This window comes from Opisthocomus hoazin, chromosome 13 (assembly GCF_030867145.1).
Source record: "Opisthocomus hoazin isolate bOpiHoa1 chromosome 13, bOpiHoa1.hap1, whole genome shotgun sequence".
NCBI lineage: Eukaryota > Metazoa > Chordata > Aves > Opisthocomiformes > Opisthocomidae > Opisthocomus > Opisthocomus hoazin.
In genome coordinates this window covers 26,253,322-26,272,714 of record NC_134426.1, presented here as the reverse complement: position 1 = coordinate 26,272,714, position 19,393 = coordinate 26,253,322, and the positions used below count along the sequence as shown (strand labels likewise).

Here is a 19,393-nt window from a genome sequence, read left to right as displayed (position 1 = left end):
ACATAAAAAATAATTTTGCTTTCTCTGGTACCTAATTATGAGATCTTCTGCTGTTTCGTATATCAAGAGAGAGTATGATAATTATATAGTCCCTAGTTCGCCTTTGCATTAAATATATTTGTTAACAGAATTAAAATAAAAATCTGGTGACTACATTTTGATTGTACGGTATTCTTTTTTTTTTACATTTCTTAGGTGAAACAAGGTAAACTGTTAGTGACAAGTAGCTTACTGGGCCACAGGAAAAAGAGGTTTGAATCGGTCATTTAATGAAATTTATTTCAACTGCCCCCCAAAGGGGTCAAAACTGCAGTGTCTGTGTAAGGAGGGGGTCTCAGATCCATAGATTCCCGGGACATCCTCCTGTAAGCCCTCCCACACTGCTGAATAGCTGAAGATATTCTTTCTCAACAGCTGCACGCTGATCTTTCCCAGGACGCGGAGAAGCAGCAGGTTATCCCCTACGCACAGTTTTGGTGAGAGCGGAAGGCAGGCTGTCGTGTAGGACACAGGCACGGGTAGATGTGGCCGAGGTGCTGCCATGAGTTCGCTGCTCTACCCGGCAGGAGAGCGGGCCTTCGTAAGGCACTAAGGGAGGCTGTGTCGCTCGGGAAGGAGGAGGCTCAGGAAAAGGACATCTGCAGGCTATACAGTGTGGGCACAGCCATCTCCAGAGGCTCCCATGCGTTTTCTCCCTGATAGCCCTGTACCGTTATCGCCGTACTGCACCTGCATTGCGCTGATCCGAAGAAAGCCACAGGAGTCACACACCTGGACTTCTACAGGAGGGGGCTGCTGAATATTTGCCAGCAATACTAAAAGGAAACAAGGCAACTAGATGCGAGACGTGCTGAAAACATAGGATCATAACTAAAAATGGGCATTTAGGGTGCTTAGGAATCAGCCTGTGGTGCAGAGCCACCAGACAGGGCAGGGAGAAAGGGGATTTTATATACTTCGAGTCAAAACTTTTAACAAAATCCTAAAGCCCCTATTTGACTGGACCATTCGTGCAAAGATGTCTTACACGGATCAGCCTGCTGCCCAGGAAAAAGCGATGCTTTTGAAATTCATAGCAATGATGTAGAGTAAGATTGAATATAATAATTTTCTGTTGTTCTGTTCAAAGTTACCCTAAAAATAGTTCATCTTTCTTCCTTGTAAAAACAGTTTATTGCTGGTTACTCAAAGATGACGTGATTGTTGTTCTGATCTGATTAGTGTTCTGTCATTTGTACTGCACCCAGAAAGGGCACACAGATTATACACTACAGCAGCAGCAAAATGACTTTCTGAGGTGAAGCAGAAAATCATAATAACTGTTATGAAAAGAAAATTGCAAAAGCTCAGATGCTTTTTTTAGCTTTTTATATAACTGGACATTTAATAAATGCAACTTTAATGGCTTCTGTTCACTGGCTTTTCCACCATGATTTGATGGGAGCGTTCAAAATAAAATCTTTGTGTGAATTTCACAGTTTCATCTTTACTTCCTAACTTGCAACAAAATGCTTATTTTTAACTTTTTTACTTTGTTGTTATTAATAGTCCAGCTGGTTAACTAATAAGATTAAACGTTACCATATGGAAAAATACCTGCCTTTCCCTTGTGAAGGTCCAAGCAAATCAAAAAAGTGCATAGCTAAACTCAGGGCTCTGGCACTTACCAGATCTCTTCAGTTGGAACACTGATACGAGCAGTCACTCGTGAGCAGCACGTTTCCCTTTGTTTCAAAAGGCTCCTCCTTACCTTTACCCAGAACTGGATGAGGAGGTATTCCAGCTAGAAAACTACTGCAGTATTCTGCAGCTTTGCATTATTTAGACAGGTTGACTTCAGCTGTCCTTCGAGCTACAGGCAAGTTCCTTACGGACCTAAGAGATGAAGTAGTCACAGGCATCAGAAACAGGCGTGAGAAAACAGTGCATCTACCGTGTTACCCGGCCAGCCATTTTACCATCTGTTTATGTTGGTGGCACCCTTCTACTTCTATTTGAACTGTGATAGACTTCCTTAAGTAACTCAAATCTAGGATTACTCATGTGAATATCTTTACTCACAGAGATACTACTACTAATGAAGTCATATGCATCTAGTTGCCCACAATCATAAAAGTTAGGCCATGCTATTGTATTTATTGTGTTCAAATACGCTGATTTCCAGAGCTTTCTTGATAAGACTTGCCTACAGTATGATGCTGCTCGCTGTTATAAAACACAATACAGCAGAGGTATTTAGCAACAGTTCAGTGCCTGAAAGTGTCCTCACGGTGAGGATGTTCTGATTAATAAGCGTGGCTAGTATAGCCCCAGTCAGCAATGTAAAATCTGTTCTCCAAGTGACGTGCTGGTTCAGGAACTGGAAATGAAGCACAGAGCTGCTTCTCCTTAGATGACTGTTTCGTGTCTGGCCCAGATGAACAGCAACGGAAAGCTGACTGCTAACTACCTGGTGGCTGTCCTCAGTCCGTGATCTACTCCAGCCTTTGGCAGTATCAGTCCAATTCCTAACTCACCACTCTGGCAGTGTTTGGCGAGCCTGGAGCCAGCTTCCCCGGGGAGGCAGACAGATGTACGACTGAAAGACCACAGAGCCTGAAGTGCTGTCACCCGAAAGGTGTCCCCTTGGGAGAAAGGTCGTGACACATTGACACAGTGGGGTGTGGGAAACTGTTGCGCCGTCAGCTCGTCTGTGGATGAGGAGAGCGCTGACGCTTGCAGATCTGGTTTCTCTCGTTGGCCCTGTATTTGCTCAGACTTAAGTGAAAAAAATAAAGAACTGGGGCTGATGGTGTGCCCTGTGTTATCATTTGTAGCAGTAGGTTTCCTGCTGAAGGAACACTGTTAACTCTTCAGCTGCCTTTCTCTGCTGCAGTCTATAATGGAAACAGAATTGAAATTTTCACGGACGTGCCAGTGTTCCAGCGAGGAAGTATTGCACAAATCAACAATTTTATCACAAGGTACCACCTGTCTGGGCAACACCCAACTGGGTAGCTGTTTTTTTACAATCAGAATTTGACCCATTTCCAGCTTGTTTAAAGAGTTCTTTGAATTCTCAGCATGAATTTAAAATGGGTTCTCCAAATTCTCAGTGTCTCTGTCTCTGTAGCGATAGTTCCACACTAGCAGTCCCTGAACTCCCAAGGCAATCCGGTTTAGCCCAAGGTCGTTGGGTGAAAATGGTATTTTTCGCAATTGCATTACACTGTTTTTTGTGATTCTAGTTTACAGACAAAAAACCGCTGTAAGCCACTGCGCAGTGGTGATGTCAAACTCAGTGAGGAGCTCAGCTGTTTGGGGGGGGGAGAGCAAACATATGCCAAATAATCAGCAGGAGCTGTGAGACGTATCATGCCGTCCCTTACTTTCACAAAACCCTCACTGACTTCAGTGGGAGTTTTGCCAGAATAAGGTCTGCTGGATTTAGCTCCGTATTCTTCCTCCTGTCAGAACAAGCAGGAATTAAAGGGCCAGCATTGGATTTATAAGGCACAGAGAATAAAAAAGAATTGTAATTATCTAAAATAATGACTTTCATCCAACACAAATCAATGCTCCATTAGACACATTCTAATTTATAACAAAAATTAAATGTTTGTGGAATTTTTTCTCAGTACAAACAATCAAAATACACAAGCCCTTAGCAATATGGTTTGATTTTTATTTGACATCTGTGAGAGACTGTCTTGCATAAATCCAGTGCTGAAGTATTTATAGTGTTTGTCATTAAAATACAACTTTATGCATTACCTTGTGTTTAAAGGCATTATTTATATTTATTATTAAAAATAGATATATTTTTACCTTTTTTTTTGCATTTCCATTCCTCATAGTTTTGGAAAAGGTATGTTTTTTGCAAATTAGGATGCACACAATCAGCATTTGCTGAATGCCAAGAACTGGAGTTCTTTTCCTGCGAACAGATCCACACAAGCCAATGTCAGTAACACCGTTTCAGTTCAGACTGTCATTACAGAATAACATGTCATTTTTAAGCTTCTGAATTTTATTGCAACTGCTCGAGTTTTAAAAACACTCATTTATACAATAAGCACTTAATTAGGTCTACTTTTGAAGTAGGATAAAGCCAAATCCTGCACATTTTGCTAATACCAGAAAAAATGCAGTTGATAGGAATATGGAAAATGGGATCTTACCAGTGTTCAAAGACAAATTCCTTTCTCTCTCCCTACTTCTTTCCCCTGGAATGGAATAGAAAATATGCCTGGCACTTAGGGAGCAACAACAACAAAACCATAAAGGCATACATCAAGTACAAATTATAACCATGTAAGGGCAATAATGAAGGAATTAATCTCACAATTTCTTCTTTATAAATTTTACAACTGGTTCGTACTGAAGAAAACTCCACAAAATTCTTGATCAAGATTTTCTGCAATTAAAATAAAATTTGTAGGGTTTTAATGTGGTTTTTTTTAACCAGATTACTGTTTTTTAAATAGCAGTTGATATTCTAGGGTTATAAAATATGAAGAATTCAGCAGTTTACTTGGTTTACATTATTGCAGCATTTTCTGGCAAGTAAACGGGTGTCTTAAGCATTTCTTTGCAGTTATTGCAGAAATCTTGGAGCCATTCGTGAAGAATTACCAAAAGCACAAATGGCTAATTAATTTGGGATTCTAAAATTTGAAAATCTAAAAATTAAACATCACGTGAAAATAATGCATTTTGCTTATCTGCTGCTATTGAAATGATGCATTGCTCCCAGACTGCATTCCACGGACTGCAGCATTCAAAAACATTGAGTTGTTTGAAGTATTTATAAAACATTGTCCCCATCTCCCTTAGTCCATGCTTTAAAGCTTGCTGTGTTTTTATAGCATATTAAAAAGAAAACAGATTTGTATCAGAACATTGAAAGTCACCCACAGACAACCTGTTCCACTAATATTTTACATTCATGTTGCATCTTTTGTTCTGAAGGATTTCTCTACTTCGTTTTCATTTTACGTAGGCTGATTAGACTGCTCAGGTATCTGCATGAGCGAGCCAGGAAACAGCGAGAGAGCTAGTTAACGTTCAGAGGGCAGTAATAAACACTGGGCATTTCTTATTTCATGGACAATGATAACATCATCTCAAAATTAAGTCTTTTTAGGAAAGTATCTCCCACAGACAGTAATCTGAATTCTTCTAACAAAGAGGTAGTGTGCCATACTTCACAGTGGGTCCTTACTGTTGTGCTGACTATTCCTTTTTTAAATTTTATTTACTATACTGTACTTCAACCATTTGTATGTGAAATGCATCACTTTAAAATCTATATACACTGAAGCTTCTTTTCTGCTTGTTGATTTAATTGAATGAAGTGAAGGTTGATTGTAAAATACAACAAGAGGGGAAGAGAGAAGTCATATACTGGTAAAAGCACTATAAATATTTTCCTGGGATCATTAACGCAACCTTGTAACTCTTCATCCTGTGTAGCAGAAAGAATTATAAAATACTTTTATGAAATGTCTAAAAAGTGTTTACAATTCCATCCCAAATTAATGTGGCTTTTTTTTAAGTGCAAAGAAAACCTCACATAATTCTTAATTCTGTTATCAAAGTTATTTTCAGCCTTTGAAGGGATTCACTTGCTAGTGACCTGGCAGTGTCAAACAAGTGTTTGACTTTTATTCTGACACTTCTTGAAGAATTTGATTGAAACTATATATGTCTAGATAACACCCAACAAAGTGCCCCTCTTGCGTTTGTTTCAAGATATTTTTGGAAACAACAGAGGCGACCTTGGATGGAGCTGCTTTTCCAATTTAGGACTTCATTTGGTCTAAGAGAGTAAAATTATACTCTTTAATCCTTTTGTGTACCCACAAATGAGGCAGTTTTATTTTATGCCATCACAGAATTATTTTCCTGTACCTTCTTTGCAGCGTCGATCTGTTTAGGATAAGAATTATTTTAGGTAATCAACGTTACTTTCAAATGTACATAGAAATAGTCCTCCGATGGATCACATGTCCCTTAAAAATATTGTGTAATCTAAATGAACAGTGGTCCTTTATGTAATACCTTTGCTTCTTTCGAATGAGTGTTAATAAATAAGCGTTAGCCTTTGCCTTTGCTTATAGACATGAAGAATCTGAGTTCAAGCCAGAGCTCACACAGACTTGATGTAAAGTCTAAATGAGGAGAGTGGTAATGCTGGCGAATGCTCTGCGATGGGACTGCCACCTGTCTGGATCACAGGAGAAATATTGTTTGTCAAGCTTCAAGTTTAAAAGCCAAGGTTAGGAGCCAGGTCCTCTGTACAGCTAGAGTGGGGTGATTGTTTTCTTCTGACTTCGGTTTGCCAGCTGTGCAATTGTATCTGTAAAATGTTATTACATCTAATCACTTAAAATGTTTTAAATAGTTTGCACTTAATTTTCTATACAATCAATATATTTTAATTCATTTGTATTACTCTGTTATAGGCATGCTGTACTCCATAACAAAATGGAATGAGCTTATTGCAGTGATAATGCAGTTTCACTGCTGTGAATAAAAAGAGAATTGACAGAGTACGGTATTCTTGTCATTTATCCTGTACAATATTTACTCTCTTAATAATATTTACTCTCTAATAGTGGTGTCTGGTGTTACCTTATGATCAAATACAAAGTATAGTATGGAAAATAAGTCTAGACATGCCAGTGGAATCTATTTGACGTAAGTGGTATACGCAAAGGCAGATGTAAATACACTACTCAGGAGTATATTGTTTATATTCATTTGATCACACTTGGTGTCAACGCACATTTCTGTAGCTCTCATATACTTACTGACTGATGGCTCAGGTTCTAACTCTGGAATATCCTGTTCCCTGATTTTATGGCATTGTCATGTAAAGTAGTTGTGGACAGCTTAAGAGAAGCAACTCTCATCCTGTGAACCTGCATGTATGTGAGCATGACCACATTAGGACAAATCAGGTTAAAATAAACTATTTGGGATAGCAACTTTCATCACAGTATCTCAGAATAATCTACAAACAACTCTTAGTAAAGTCTGTTGCCCATATATCCACATAAACAAGTTGCTGCTATGTATGTTATTTTCTAGATGAACAAACCACTAGATGGGATGAAACAGAAGCAAAACTAGGAATCTAGTCCTTTTCTCTGGGCTGTGGTCTCAGGGCATGCCCGGGGTTCCCAGCTGGATCTCCTTGAGAAACCTCCCGAGTCTTGTCCTGAGCAGGGTTGTTCAGACCCCCGAGCCCTCATCCTAGCCTGAGGTTTGGTTTATCTGAACTTAAAAGAATGATACAGCAAACGTCACAAAATTTCCCAGCGCAGCTGTCAGTGTCCTAGCATTGAGTATCCTCATCTGACCCCTGCCACTCCCTAAAAAGTAACTCAGAAGTAAAATGTCTGTACATTTGCAATGTGATAATTCATTGAAATGTGTAACGGAAAGGTCGTAACAGATACAGATAAACAAATATGATGCAGACAAATGTAAAGCAGTTTCCTGAAGGAGTTTTTAATTAAACTGTAACAAGGAATTGCAAAGCATATTGAGCACATTACCTTCATTGAGGTAACGGAGCCAACAAAACTAAATGTGAGGTTTTCTCTTACCCTGAGATCTTTTTGTAATCCCAGAGAGGTAAGTATCAGGAGAAGCAGTCCTAAATAGAAACACTGCGTGTGTGCGTGTGCACGCATGCGTGCAAACACAGATTAGGTCCCTCGGTTGTAAACCGGTATAGAGCCCTCTGGGGCAACTCTGTATTTGTGTGCCCGTGCTGTGTGCATTTTCAGTTTTTTTACAAGTGTCTACTTCGTGCTGTAGCTGAAACACATTGATTATACAACCTAGCACAGAAAAAATAGGAAATTTTCTTTTTGCTTGAACACCTAGAGGAAATGAGATTTTTAACATTATTCAATGCTGCCTTCAAAAATGTAAAGATGCATGAATGTGGAAGCACTACAAGAGAAAGACTGGCTGGCTTAGAACATGGTAAGGGACGAGAGAGTTTGTGCTTCTGCTTTATTGCCCCAGGGAGCTGTGGTCAAAGCTGCTGCTTCTGCTTGTCTGGTCTGCTCCTCAGTGTACTGGCATGGAATGGGTTGGAATCAGACCTCAAATAGAAAGACAGCAGATTTATCACTGGAGCACTGAATTTTGCTTTTATTTGTGAGAACAAATCCAGGGTAACCTCAGTTAATGAATAATCCAGTCAATGGTGATAGCTCCTGTTTGGTCTGATAAACTTGGCCTTAAACAAAAAAAGAACTTTTGTTCATACAAGCGTATACCACAGGGTAGTAAAACCATTTTCCCTATGAAAAATTTCAGTCTCAACAGAACAAAAAAATTAAATGTTCATCATGTTTAAAAAAACCCATAACTTTTTAATGCAAAATTAAAATTTTCAAAAGAAAACTTACACTTTGTGAAAACAAGCCCCAAAAAAGGTTCTTTAGACAATACAAAAAAAATAAACCAACTCAAATAGCTTTGATGGAAATGTTCTCCTTCCTTACAAGATGCACAGCCTGTCACTGTGTAGTTCCATTAGAATCAGACGAACCCTTCACGCAGGCTCAGCAACGCTTACAATATTCTGTTCTCCATGGAGAGGCATGGATACTGGAGTTTCATAATAAGGGAATTTTCCTTTGATACAGGAGCTGCATCAGAGCCAATTTTACCTGCAAATACATAGTGCTGGTGCCATTTGTCTTTGTTTGAGATAATCCCTATGGGTACATCCAGTTTTTACACAAGGGCATTTAAGAAATAGAGTGGTTTGAAATGTTATTGCTTTACTGACGCATAAATATTGAATACCTAAACACAACATTAGCTAATTAAGTTGGGGATGATTACTGGCCAGAGATAAAGCCTGCCCTCTTCCTGCACATACTCTGGTTGGTCCCTGAATACAATGAGGATGTAGGTTTCCAGAAGATTAAATCGTGATAATTTGCACCTGGGATCTAAAAGAAGGCCCAAAAAATTTAGATGGAGATTCTTAAATTGCAGGGTGCTGCATAGACTGTACAGAACTTAAGCCAAAGCTTCTTCAAAACCAAAATCCCTCCAGTAAAATAGTAGTGAGATCTTTGCTTTCAACTAGAAATAACTACTTGGTATACACTAATACCTTCCATACAATTTATCTTTACAAGGCACAGACGGTAAACCAAAAGTCACAAAATGCTACTTCAAAGAGAAACTGCCCATACATGGATTTCACACACACACACACTCCACCATTAGACCAGAGACAGCAGGAATCCCAGCCAACCTGCCCAAAGCAGAGCCATCAGAAAACACGGGCTACACAAAAGGTCTTGTTTTCCCATAGGACTGCTGTTTCATAGCCATAACTGCACTAATGGTAAAAAAAGTCAGTCCCCACACCCATGTTCCTCCAGTTGTACCCACCTCGTGCTTCATCAGCAAACTGCTTGTATGACCGACCGCCTGTTCAGAGCGTTGGAGATCTGACCCATCTGAAACCTCTTTTTCAAGGCTTCCTTGCAGCCACACACTGTGGACACACCAGTCCACAATTGCAGTAGCTGTAAGATGCTGTATGCAGGCTCACACTGTTTGTATAATTCTTTAAAAATAAATTATTATTTTAAGTGCTGTCAACAAGCTAGAAGGGTCTACACGAAGATGAGTGGGCTAGTTAAAGAACACGAAAGCAGCTAGTTCACGGGCAGAGCACTCTCACTCCCACCGACAGTGCCTGTGGAGCAAAACAGCTGTAAACAAACCCCAGACCGCCCTGACAGAAAGCCTATGAAAAATTCTACATGAGTATATTCATTGATGGATTACACCAGCATACAGTGCTACACGTTACTGAACAGTTAGGGAAACCCAACTGGTAGCCCGAGAGAAGAGGTGGGACTGCCTTGCTCTGTAGTACCATAGTCTAATCCAGCTTGCAGTTATTGTGAAAAAGTTTTTTCAGTTGTGCTGGCACAACTCTTTGTGGGGCTGTACGGTCAGGCTTATCACAATCTCTTGGTGAAAGATGATTATTAACTCAGTTACCCAGTTTATAGCCGCAAATAACTGTAAAAGCACAACTGAAGAGGTGGAGAGTAGTAGGCAAGGAGCTGGGAGCGAGTGGGCAGGGACGCAGAGAACAAGGGTCTGGAGCTTCCTGAACTGCCTTTGCCATCAAAGAAAATGTTTTGCAGAACGGCACCTATGCCTGCAGTTCCTATTGTCTTCGATATGCTTCAGCTGGAGACAGTCTGAAGACAAATTAGAAAAATAACAACTGTTTTATTAAAAAGCTCATAAGCAAAAGTGAAATCTCCCCTTCATCAAAACCTACTCCCCTAACGGGATGTTGAGCGATCACAGAGCTAAATAACAAAAAATAAGACAGAAACATTTTATTATTTAATAAATGCTTACCAGGCGATCAGTGTTGGAAGGCAGGAAATTAATACTCATAACTTCTGATTAGCTGTCTCAGAGGTGTCATGCTCCTGTCCTTTGTGTGCTTCTCAAAAAATGAAATAGAAGGGCGCAGAATGATCACCTGGGCTTTTGATTTTCCAGGGACTGCTTTTCCCTCCGTAAACTCATTGTCCTGCTCTCACAGAACGTATGCATCTGTTAAACTAGAACATAAAGTTCTGGAAAGCTGTCTGCCTACGTGACGGTATAAATCAGACTAAGTCACTTTCCTGATGTAATGTCTTGGACAGATCCCTTCCAATTTCCTTTGGAACAACCACAGAGACAACAGACTGCCCTAATTAGTGTACCCCACCATTTACATTCAGCCTTGCTCGTTATAAGGCAGGACTTACTGAGTTTTACTGAGTGCTACATTAATGCCCAGACACACTGTACATATTCTGTAAGACTGAGAGTTAATATGAGTAAAAATGCAACAACAGGGAGATAACAAAAATTCTTATGCAAGAAACTCCAGAAAACTGCAAAATACTGGAATCCAGTTATGGGTTATTATGAAATTCAAGTAGACAATATTTTTCAATCTCTTCAGCAATGCAAATTTAAAATATGTAATAAACCCTACATCATCATCTGTCTTGTATATGGTTAGCTTAAGGTACGAATGCATGAATGATTACATATTATGACAGCATGTTTTTGATATATGCCTTCGCAAAATTGAGAGATACATTGCAAAGGAAATATTCGTATCAGTCATATTTTTCTGATTAAATGCTTTCATCCTAAGCTTTAATAAAAATATACATAATATACAGATGTAATAATAACATACATCACTGCCAGCAACTCATGCAATATCACTAATTTATGCATTAAAAAGTCTTATAAAATCAAAATGTCTGCCTATAGGAAATGTTAGACTCTCCTTATGATTAATAGGATGGCAATTATTAGGGGAATAATTCACTCATGCTATAACCCCTATGAACTGAATGAACTAACCTCTTTTAAGTCAATCAAGTCATACCTGGCTAGGAGAAAAGAGTCCGACCCAAATAATTCATAATTAGCTCATCAGCTGCTAACACTACTGATCTCGTGAGATTTGGGGTGGCCTGAGCTGCCTCATTTTCCAGCTGGAACTCAGAGAACAGACTTCATTCTTGAAAGAAAAGAGAAATTTTTAAAAGGCAAGTGGAATACTAAAATAATTATGTTGGATATCCATCTGCCTGGAAGTACCTTAATTTGTTGATGTTAATGTATAATCAGAAATCAGATTATGACATTGTCAAGCAGGACAACAATTATAATATTGCGTATATAATTGGGGGTCTGCTTGCTGCCTTTTATTAGACCTTGCAGGAAAATTCTGGTGCTGTTCAAATAGACTTAAGCTCTTAATATCAGATTCAGTCTGCCAAAATCACTACACAAAAGTTCAGCTGCAAAGACATTCCTTACGCAAATCCATTTCTAGAAAACCAAAAAAATGGATCAATACTGAAGTGATAAAAGAATAAATTTCCTTATTATTCTCATGTATAGGGTATTTAATGTCTATTGCCTTTTAAGAACATGATATTCTTGGAATAATTCAAATTGGTACACTTTCTAGAGCTACTTTTTCAGTGGTCAGTACATAACTGTATTGGGTTACATATGGCTTTGAAATTTCATAATGATATCTCTTAAAAAATAAATATTTCCATTTTAGTAGCTTATGATGTAATTAAATTTAAAATGTTATGTGGAAAAATTTTACTTTTATTTAGAATATCTTATTCACAGCACAGCTCTGATGACTATTAAACCTGTTTCAAAAAGAAAACCTTATCGGTATCAGGTACAAACAAAACACACGCCTTTCCAAAACCACCTATACTAAATTCTTTCACGCACTAACGTACCAAGGCACACAGGATCCTTTGGAAAGATCAGACGGCCCTCACATTAACTGCAGGGTTTTTCTTCCTCATTTCTACGGCAAATGTTGTATCAGAAATCACAGTTAAAAGAAATTTCATGCTCAGAATTGAAATATTTTCTCACATTTAACTCAGCCAAAATTCCTGTGACAGCAGAATTAAATTTGGTGTTGTTCTCAAATGGTAAGGGAGCTACAATATAGAACAATTATAATATTTTTTACTTCTAACTACAAAGACTGTTACTTTCTCTGAACATTCATATCATCTTAAAGAGTCATTGGTAGCTGTCAAGTAAGTCCATTGTCTCTACTCAGAATTTCTTATGAATTTTTTAGAGGAACTTGCGTATGAACTGATCTAGAAGACATAATTTTTTTTTTTTTTTTGTAAAATGCAAGGAGAATAGCAGATGGGAAGTGATAGTCACTTACAAACACTTACATGTAAGCAGTATCTTAACCTCAGTTGAGACTCTCTTTCCCACAACAGACAGAAAGGTGGACTGCTACCTTAGGGCCAGATCAGGCACCACATCCAAAAACTAAATTCTGGACAGATCAGACTGGCACTGGGGAGACAAAAATTTCACTGATTTCAGTGTCTTTATCTTCTGCCAATATTTTTATTTCTTGCAGTAAAAATATCCCTAGAGGAAAAAATCTCACTGCATGTAACTGTTTTTTTCTGTTGAGTCATTTGGTTTGTTTATGTATTCTATGTAAAGGTGTAGTTTTACAAAATGCCTTCTGCATGCAGGAAGAACTCCTCTCTGAACAGATTCTCTACCTGAGCATCAGGGAAAGAAATAAGTCTGTAGCTGATGACATTTCAAGGGCAAGGGAAAAAACTGTTCAGAGGAGAATTATCTGATTTGGTTCATGTTTATTTTTACTTATATCTAGCAATCTGTTCTCCAACAGAAGATGCTTATTTGCAGAAGATAAGCTTGTCTCCTCTTTGGACTGATGCCCGATCTGGAGCAAAGGTGCCACTAAGGACAAGAGGTATGTCTTAAGCATGTACTGGTGAAAGTAATAGGGGCCTAGTGTTGTACAGGCAATTGTACGTGTCATATATGTTAACTAGTTAAGGATAAAATCTTCATTTCTTCCAGTCATGCTTCTTATCCACTAGCTAACACAGGCTAAATCTGCCTTACACTCAGGAGTACATATTCCAAAGTAAGATATTCCACATGTGGAATTTTAGAATTAATTATTCCCAAATAACTTGTGTAGAGAAGCTCTAGGGTACAGCTCGGTTCATTTATTTTACACATGCTTACTGCCAAGTTAGAGGGCTTTACGATTTCACAAGAAATCTTTTCTTTTCAGGAACTGTTTGGAGAAACTTTTCCAATCCTGGTATCCTGTAACGAAGGTCTGAATAACTCCAGGTTGCAAGCTGAAGTAAACCAGACTGTAGCAGACTGGTGAATAGGTTAAGAAGCACAAAAGACCTGTTACTTATTGCTGCAACTGAATCTCTATGAAAAATGCAAAAGGAAAAAAAAAAACAACTTCCATCTGCTTAAGGCTCAACCCTTACTTTTAGGTTATTTCTACTGTAGTGATTTGGTCTTGCAAACTCTTTCGTGTAAGACATTAAACAATGTTGAGTTACTGGTGTGACAGCTACGGTATCCAGTAGTTACTGAATATAAACCTGAGTGCGTTCTCCATGTCTTTGCCTCAGTAATATCTTTAAATATAATAGTCTCTGCCTGTTGGCTCGTTTTCTCATGGGGAGGGTGACAGAACATTTTGTGTTCTCTTATCTTCAATAGCAATGAAACAGGAGGAGCTCCACAATGCGAAACCAAATCTACTGCTATTAATACAACATCCCAGCCACAGAGATTTGTTTATTTACCAAAGCTAGAGATGCCTCCCTCTGACCTTTCCAGAGCTTGTGTGCTTTAGCTGGGAATAGATTCCTCAGAACTGGGTGCTCTTTTTAAAAATATACAGTAAAAAACATACACACACACCCCCGAAACAGAGCCCAGGCTGCATCCCAAATTGCATGAAATGACACACAGCTTTGAATAGTTAGAATAAGTCTAACTAGGGCACAGTCCATATTCAGTTTTGGTTGCTTTGCTGGTGCACAGAGATCATCAGCTTTCCAAAGCCCACTCGCCTCTCATACTGCCACTCGGCGACACATTTAGCTGACTATAACCATACATGGGCCCACTCTCTGTCTGAGACCTAACATCTGTCTGCAGCCTAAAAAACCTGTCGGTATATATTTTTTTCTTCCTTGCATAACTAAAAAGTGCTTCAGCCTGTAAGGTGTTTGGTTTAAAAAAAAAACAAAACACAGAGATTGTCTTCTTCTGGAATTCACCCTGCTTTAGCTGTGCTTTAAACCAATGAAAGTCACTACAAACACAAATCTAAATTTGTTTAACTATATTTTTCACAGTTTATTGTATTTAGTGACCTCTCTGTACAACTTAAAATAATAACTGCAACAGTTGCATCTTGCATTAGCATTAAGGATTCAAGCTGGTTTAACCTCATCACGGACTCACAATCCTTTTTGCTAAGCTGGTACATCTCTAGTATAGAAAGACCCTCAGAGTGCTTCAAGGCTAACGTTGGGGATCCTTGTTGGACAATTTTAAATTTAAGTTCCCTAGCTCTCTGCTTGCCAGGAGCAGCTGCCCTGCAAGACAGTTGGCAAAAATGAGTGTGGGCTGGCTCCTCAGCCATCTAGTTCTCCATCTTGGCATGTTAATTCAAACCACCACTGATTTTGGTACCTGTTCCATGACTGTTTGATAGTTTAGTCTAAGCAGACTATTAATGAATTACAGAAGCAGACCTGGGAGTAGGAACTGGAAACGAGGGAAGGAACTGGCCCTACATGTCCTGATTTCAAGCAATAATCACTAAACAATATATAAAAGGAAAACAATAGTTATGCCATCTCCTCCTCCTCCTCCAACAGAGTTGCAACAGAAGGCAGCACACAGTCCTAGGAAGACCCACTCCTATTTGGCAGCTGTCAGATAAGCTCTGAGCACGCTTGCTTAACTGAACCCTCCAAAGACCAAGGCTATAGCTGGCGTTCTGAAATCTCAGTCTGGGTTTGCAGCACTGCAGTCGGTTCCCTGCTCCTGCTGTCCCTGCCCCGGTGCAGCTGTGCCATCCTTCAATTGTGTTGGCACCAGTGCTCAGGCAGCAGAGTTGCAAGCCACATCACAGAGCAGTTCACCTGAAAAGTAATGCAGGGAAGAAAGGTTCCAACATTCAGCTCAGCATTCAGTTCACAGTGTGACTGACCTGTGTGTCAGCTGTACTGGTAAAATTGCTTGTAGGGCTGAACACTGAATCTGCCTGGTTAAAATCAACTTTTTCTTCCCTGGATAACTTTCCAGTGGCTGTACCCATACAATGAGGGAGGATACAGAGGTGGAAAGCAGCAGCAAGGTGAAAGGTGGGAGCACGACTTCCCCTTTTGGCACAAGTACCAGATTTGCAGGAACTTGTTTGTTAAACTATGTATTATGTCAAAGTCTTGTTTTAATTATCATATTACTTATTGTTTTCTAGGCTTTACATACTGTGGTTTACATAATCCTGTGGTTTAACAATGCCCATCACCTGTAGAATTAGAAATAAAAGCCAAGAGTCCAAAATAACCGTCTTTTCTCTATAACCATCGGGCAATATTATCTACAAATAAAATCTTCCAAGTATCATTCTCAACCATACAGCAGCTTAGAAGGCCAAAAAACTGTCTTTCATTGCTCTAGAAACTACTTCACACTTTTGAAGGAACTGGTTTAGCAGTGATGCATCCCCTCATGCTCTGACCAACTTCACACTTCATTTTTATCCAAATCTAAGTAACAGGCTTTGGGGACCTTGTCTGTATTCCTTCCTACTCAAGTCTGTTCCCATCTGCCTGATCCCCTCAGTGACTTTATAATACTTCGTTGTGTCACCAGGACTACTGCTGCCTCCCAGTCAAACTTCCCACATTGGTCTCTAAAACTGCACTCGCTGCTTTTGCATGTTCAGTTTCTGTATCTGCAAGTGCATGCACAAGGGCTTGTTTGCATGCACAAAATTCACTATGATCATTTTTACAATTTAGGTTCAGGCAGAGAACTCTGTACACATAGCAAAGCTCTGTCTCCACGGAAAACTGCCAAAAAACATCTGATCCTGGTAATTAGAGGAAGGTTTTGTGAGGAACCTGTGGAAAGCGTCCCTCACCCCGCCTGATTCGCAGCTGGGGTTTCTCCCTGGCAGTTGAGACCGGTGATGTGAGAGGTTAGTCGAGAGTGGGAGCAGATTCCTGCGGGGCTTCACCAGCCAAATTCCTATCTAGCAAAAGGTTGCTACAGCAACCCTGAGCCTCGCAAGATACAGAAATTATTGCAATGGCTGCTGAAATGCCTCCCTGCTGCTCTGAGACAGGATAAGGAAAATCCTTCCCTTTGATGCGGAACAGTTGCCCACTGCCACACTTTTTACATCAGCTGTATACAAGCACTGGATTTCCCGAACTTGCTCAGGAACTGGTGGGTTACCTTTCCCTCCACAGAAAGATGCAGTTCCTCATTTGCATGTAATGCCAAGATAGAATTAATAAACCTAAACACCACACAATAAGGACTACAGTTCCAACACTTTTTTCATGGAGACAGCAAGAGAAATCATATGACAAAAATTAATATACTACTGAGTGGGCTGAACAGAATATAGAAACCTGTACAAAGCCAAAATATGTGTTTTCTAGACTAGAGTTTGTGGTTTTCGAAAATCACATAGATACGAAAAAACATAAACAAAACAAAATGGGACAAAACCCCTCATAGCTTCTCAATGACTGCCCAGTAGTTTTTTGGCTGCCTCTGGCCTGCGCATGTTTTCCTCTGGCATTTGGCCTGCTCACAGGTCGTTCAGTCCACTGCACTATGTAATAAATACCAGACAGAGATGATGCTTTAGACAGAACGGGAACACTTGTGACCTAAGCAGGTCCTGAATCTAGAATGGGGTGGACTGAGGATAATCAGGGCATAGAAACAGCAAGTATCAGTATACATCATAAGTGGAAACACTTTCTTGAAATTGCTCCCATTTCCCTCCTTTTCACTTTTCAGCAACCCAGTTTGGTCTAGAAGCCTAAGATGAAAACAGCAGAATCAATTATGTGAAGTAGCACCTGTGCTTACCTGAAATAACTGAATGACTTTTTAAATTATTTCTTTAAAAAAGAAGTCAGAACTTTTGTACAGCTGCTCAACTTCAACCTGAGCGTTGCATTTTGGCCACAACAAAAAGGACGAAATCCCTCTGGGTATAAATCCGGTAAAATCGATACAGTTACCTCCTGCCTGAATTTGGCCCAACATGCCTAGAACATCCTTTGGGATTGTTCAGTTCAAAATATTTCACTAATCCAATCTCCTGCAGTTGCCAAATGCTGTAATGTTTGGTGTCAGCATGTGGCATTTTAGATTTTTTGACACAAGCTTGGTCTCGTTAATAGAGTACTTCATTGGTTTCTTACCTTTTGCCAGGTCTACAAGCTTTTGGAATAACTCTGCAAAGCTTGAGAACAGGCTATGCTTTCAGTATGTCAAAATAGCTCGCTCAAGTCAGAGAAAAAATATTTTTTTTTACTTCCCTCAGTTTAGTGTCTACTGTGAAGATGATTCTCAGAAATAAAGAAAAGCATATAATGTTTAAAACAAAACATTTGTGAACTAAGGATTTCCTGGATTTTTCTGCTTTCTTATTTATACTATGTCCTGGACCTTGTGAAATCACTGTTTAACTTCCAGTATTATTTATGGAAGCCAGCCTGTTGCTGTTTCCACATCTGAGAGAGAACTTTCAGTTTGCAGTTTCAGTACCAGGTGCATAGTCCTGGCTTAACTTAATCAACTAAAAAGTAACATACAGTAATTACTTAACCCTCTCACACCCTGTCTGAATCTTCACAGCTAGGATCTTTTTCTACCTCTAAGCTATCTCATTAGAGTCAGGTTCCTGAGTCCTGAAAGCTCCTCTTCTCAGACAATTTAGAATTTGGGACTGCACAGCCTTTGCAGTGCAGCAGAGGTGAATACTACTTTTGAAGGATTTCTGCTGTGCACAGAGAGAGATTTGAAATATTACCCTCTCAGTTATCAATATAAAAGACTAAACGCCTAAGCACGGAAATAGATGTTAGGAAACAAGCAACTTTTATGAGACTTTGCATGCTGCCACTATTGATCAAAACTCTTCAATCCACAATAGCAAGAAGTAGAAAAGGAATAACGATATAGCACACTGGATCCAACTTCTGTGCTGTCGGTGTGATTACTGTGACTTACAACCATGGTGAAAAAATCAGCTTAAAATGTAACCCTTCTCAGCATATGGGCCCTGGACTTGCATCCTGTAGCATTATATGCTACCATTCACAGCTGCATAAACTAAGTGCAAAGTAGTTTTAAAATGTTAGCAAATCAGAAATCAACATTTTACATTAATTTTGCATGAGCAGAAATGACCACACATATGGTACAAGGCAGTATGGAATCAGGTCGATGAAGTTTACGTGACTGCTGTCTAAGCAAGGTTGTTAATGGTTGCACAATACAGAGCATTAATGAACAGAAAAGGATGAGAAAGAGCAATATTAAGTAACTGATTTAAAACTCTGTTCGGGTGTTCCCTTACCTTGCAGTGCTCTTGTCTGACTCCTATAGCTTTATGTCACATGACCGAAGACACACGGCATCATTGCTCAGACTTCAGCATCACACCAACATCAGTTATTGCTGCTCAGCAGTCTTCTAGGATGACAGATAAAGGTTACTGTCTGATGATGACCCATCTGGATGTTAGTAGGATGGAATATCATCATTTTAAAATGCTTTTTTTGAAAACCTGGGAAAATACATCCCCAAAGTCTTTACCTAAAAGAGAGAGTATTAAGACTGCAAAATCAAGCATGCACCGAAATTAGAAAACTTCAGGGTTAGAAAAAGAAGCCAGGAACCATGTAATTAAAGATTACTTTAGGGC

The 19,393-nt window shown here is 39.3% G+C and overlaps 1 long non-coding RNA gene across 3 annotated transcripts in view; it reads right to left on the bottom strand.

Annotated features, from left to right (window-relative positions):
* Positions 1-1,536: 1,536 nt before the first annotated feature.
* LOC142362966 (uncharacterized) overlaps positions 1,537-19,393 on the bottom strand; it is a 31,463-nt gene continuing 13,606 nt past the window's right edge. Inside the window, exons 5-9 of one of the 3 annotated variants that reach the window (XR_012765415.1) lie at positions 19,046-19,161; positions 4,161-4,205; positions 3,808-3,916; positions 2,517-3,446; positions 1,537-1,875 (exon numbers count right to left, since the gene is read on the bottom strand). This is a non-coding gene — a long non-coding RNA (uncharacterized LOC142362966). Of the gene's footprint in view, positions 3,447-3,807; positions 3,917-4,160; positions 4,206-19,045; positions 19,162-19,393 lie in introns of all 3 variants that reach the window. The other 2 variants (XR_012765413.1, XR_012765414.1) reach the window with 2 other exon arrangements.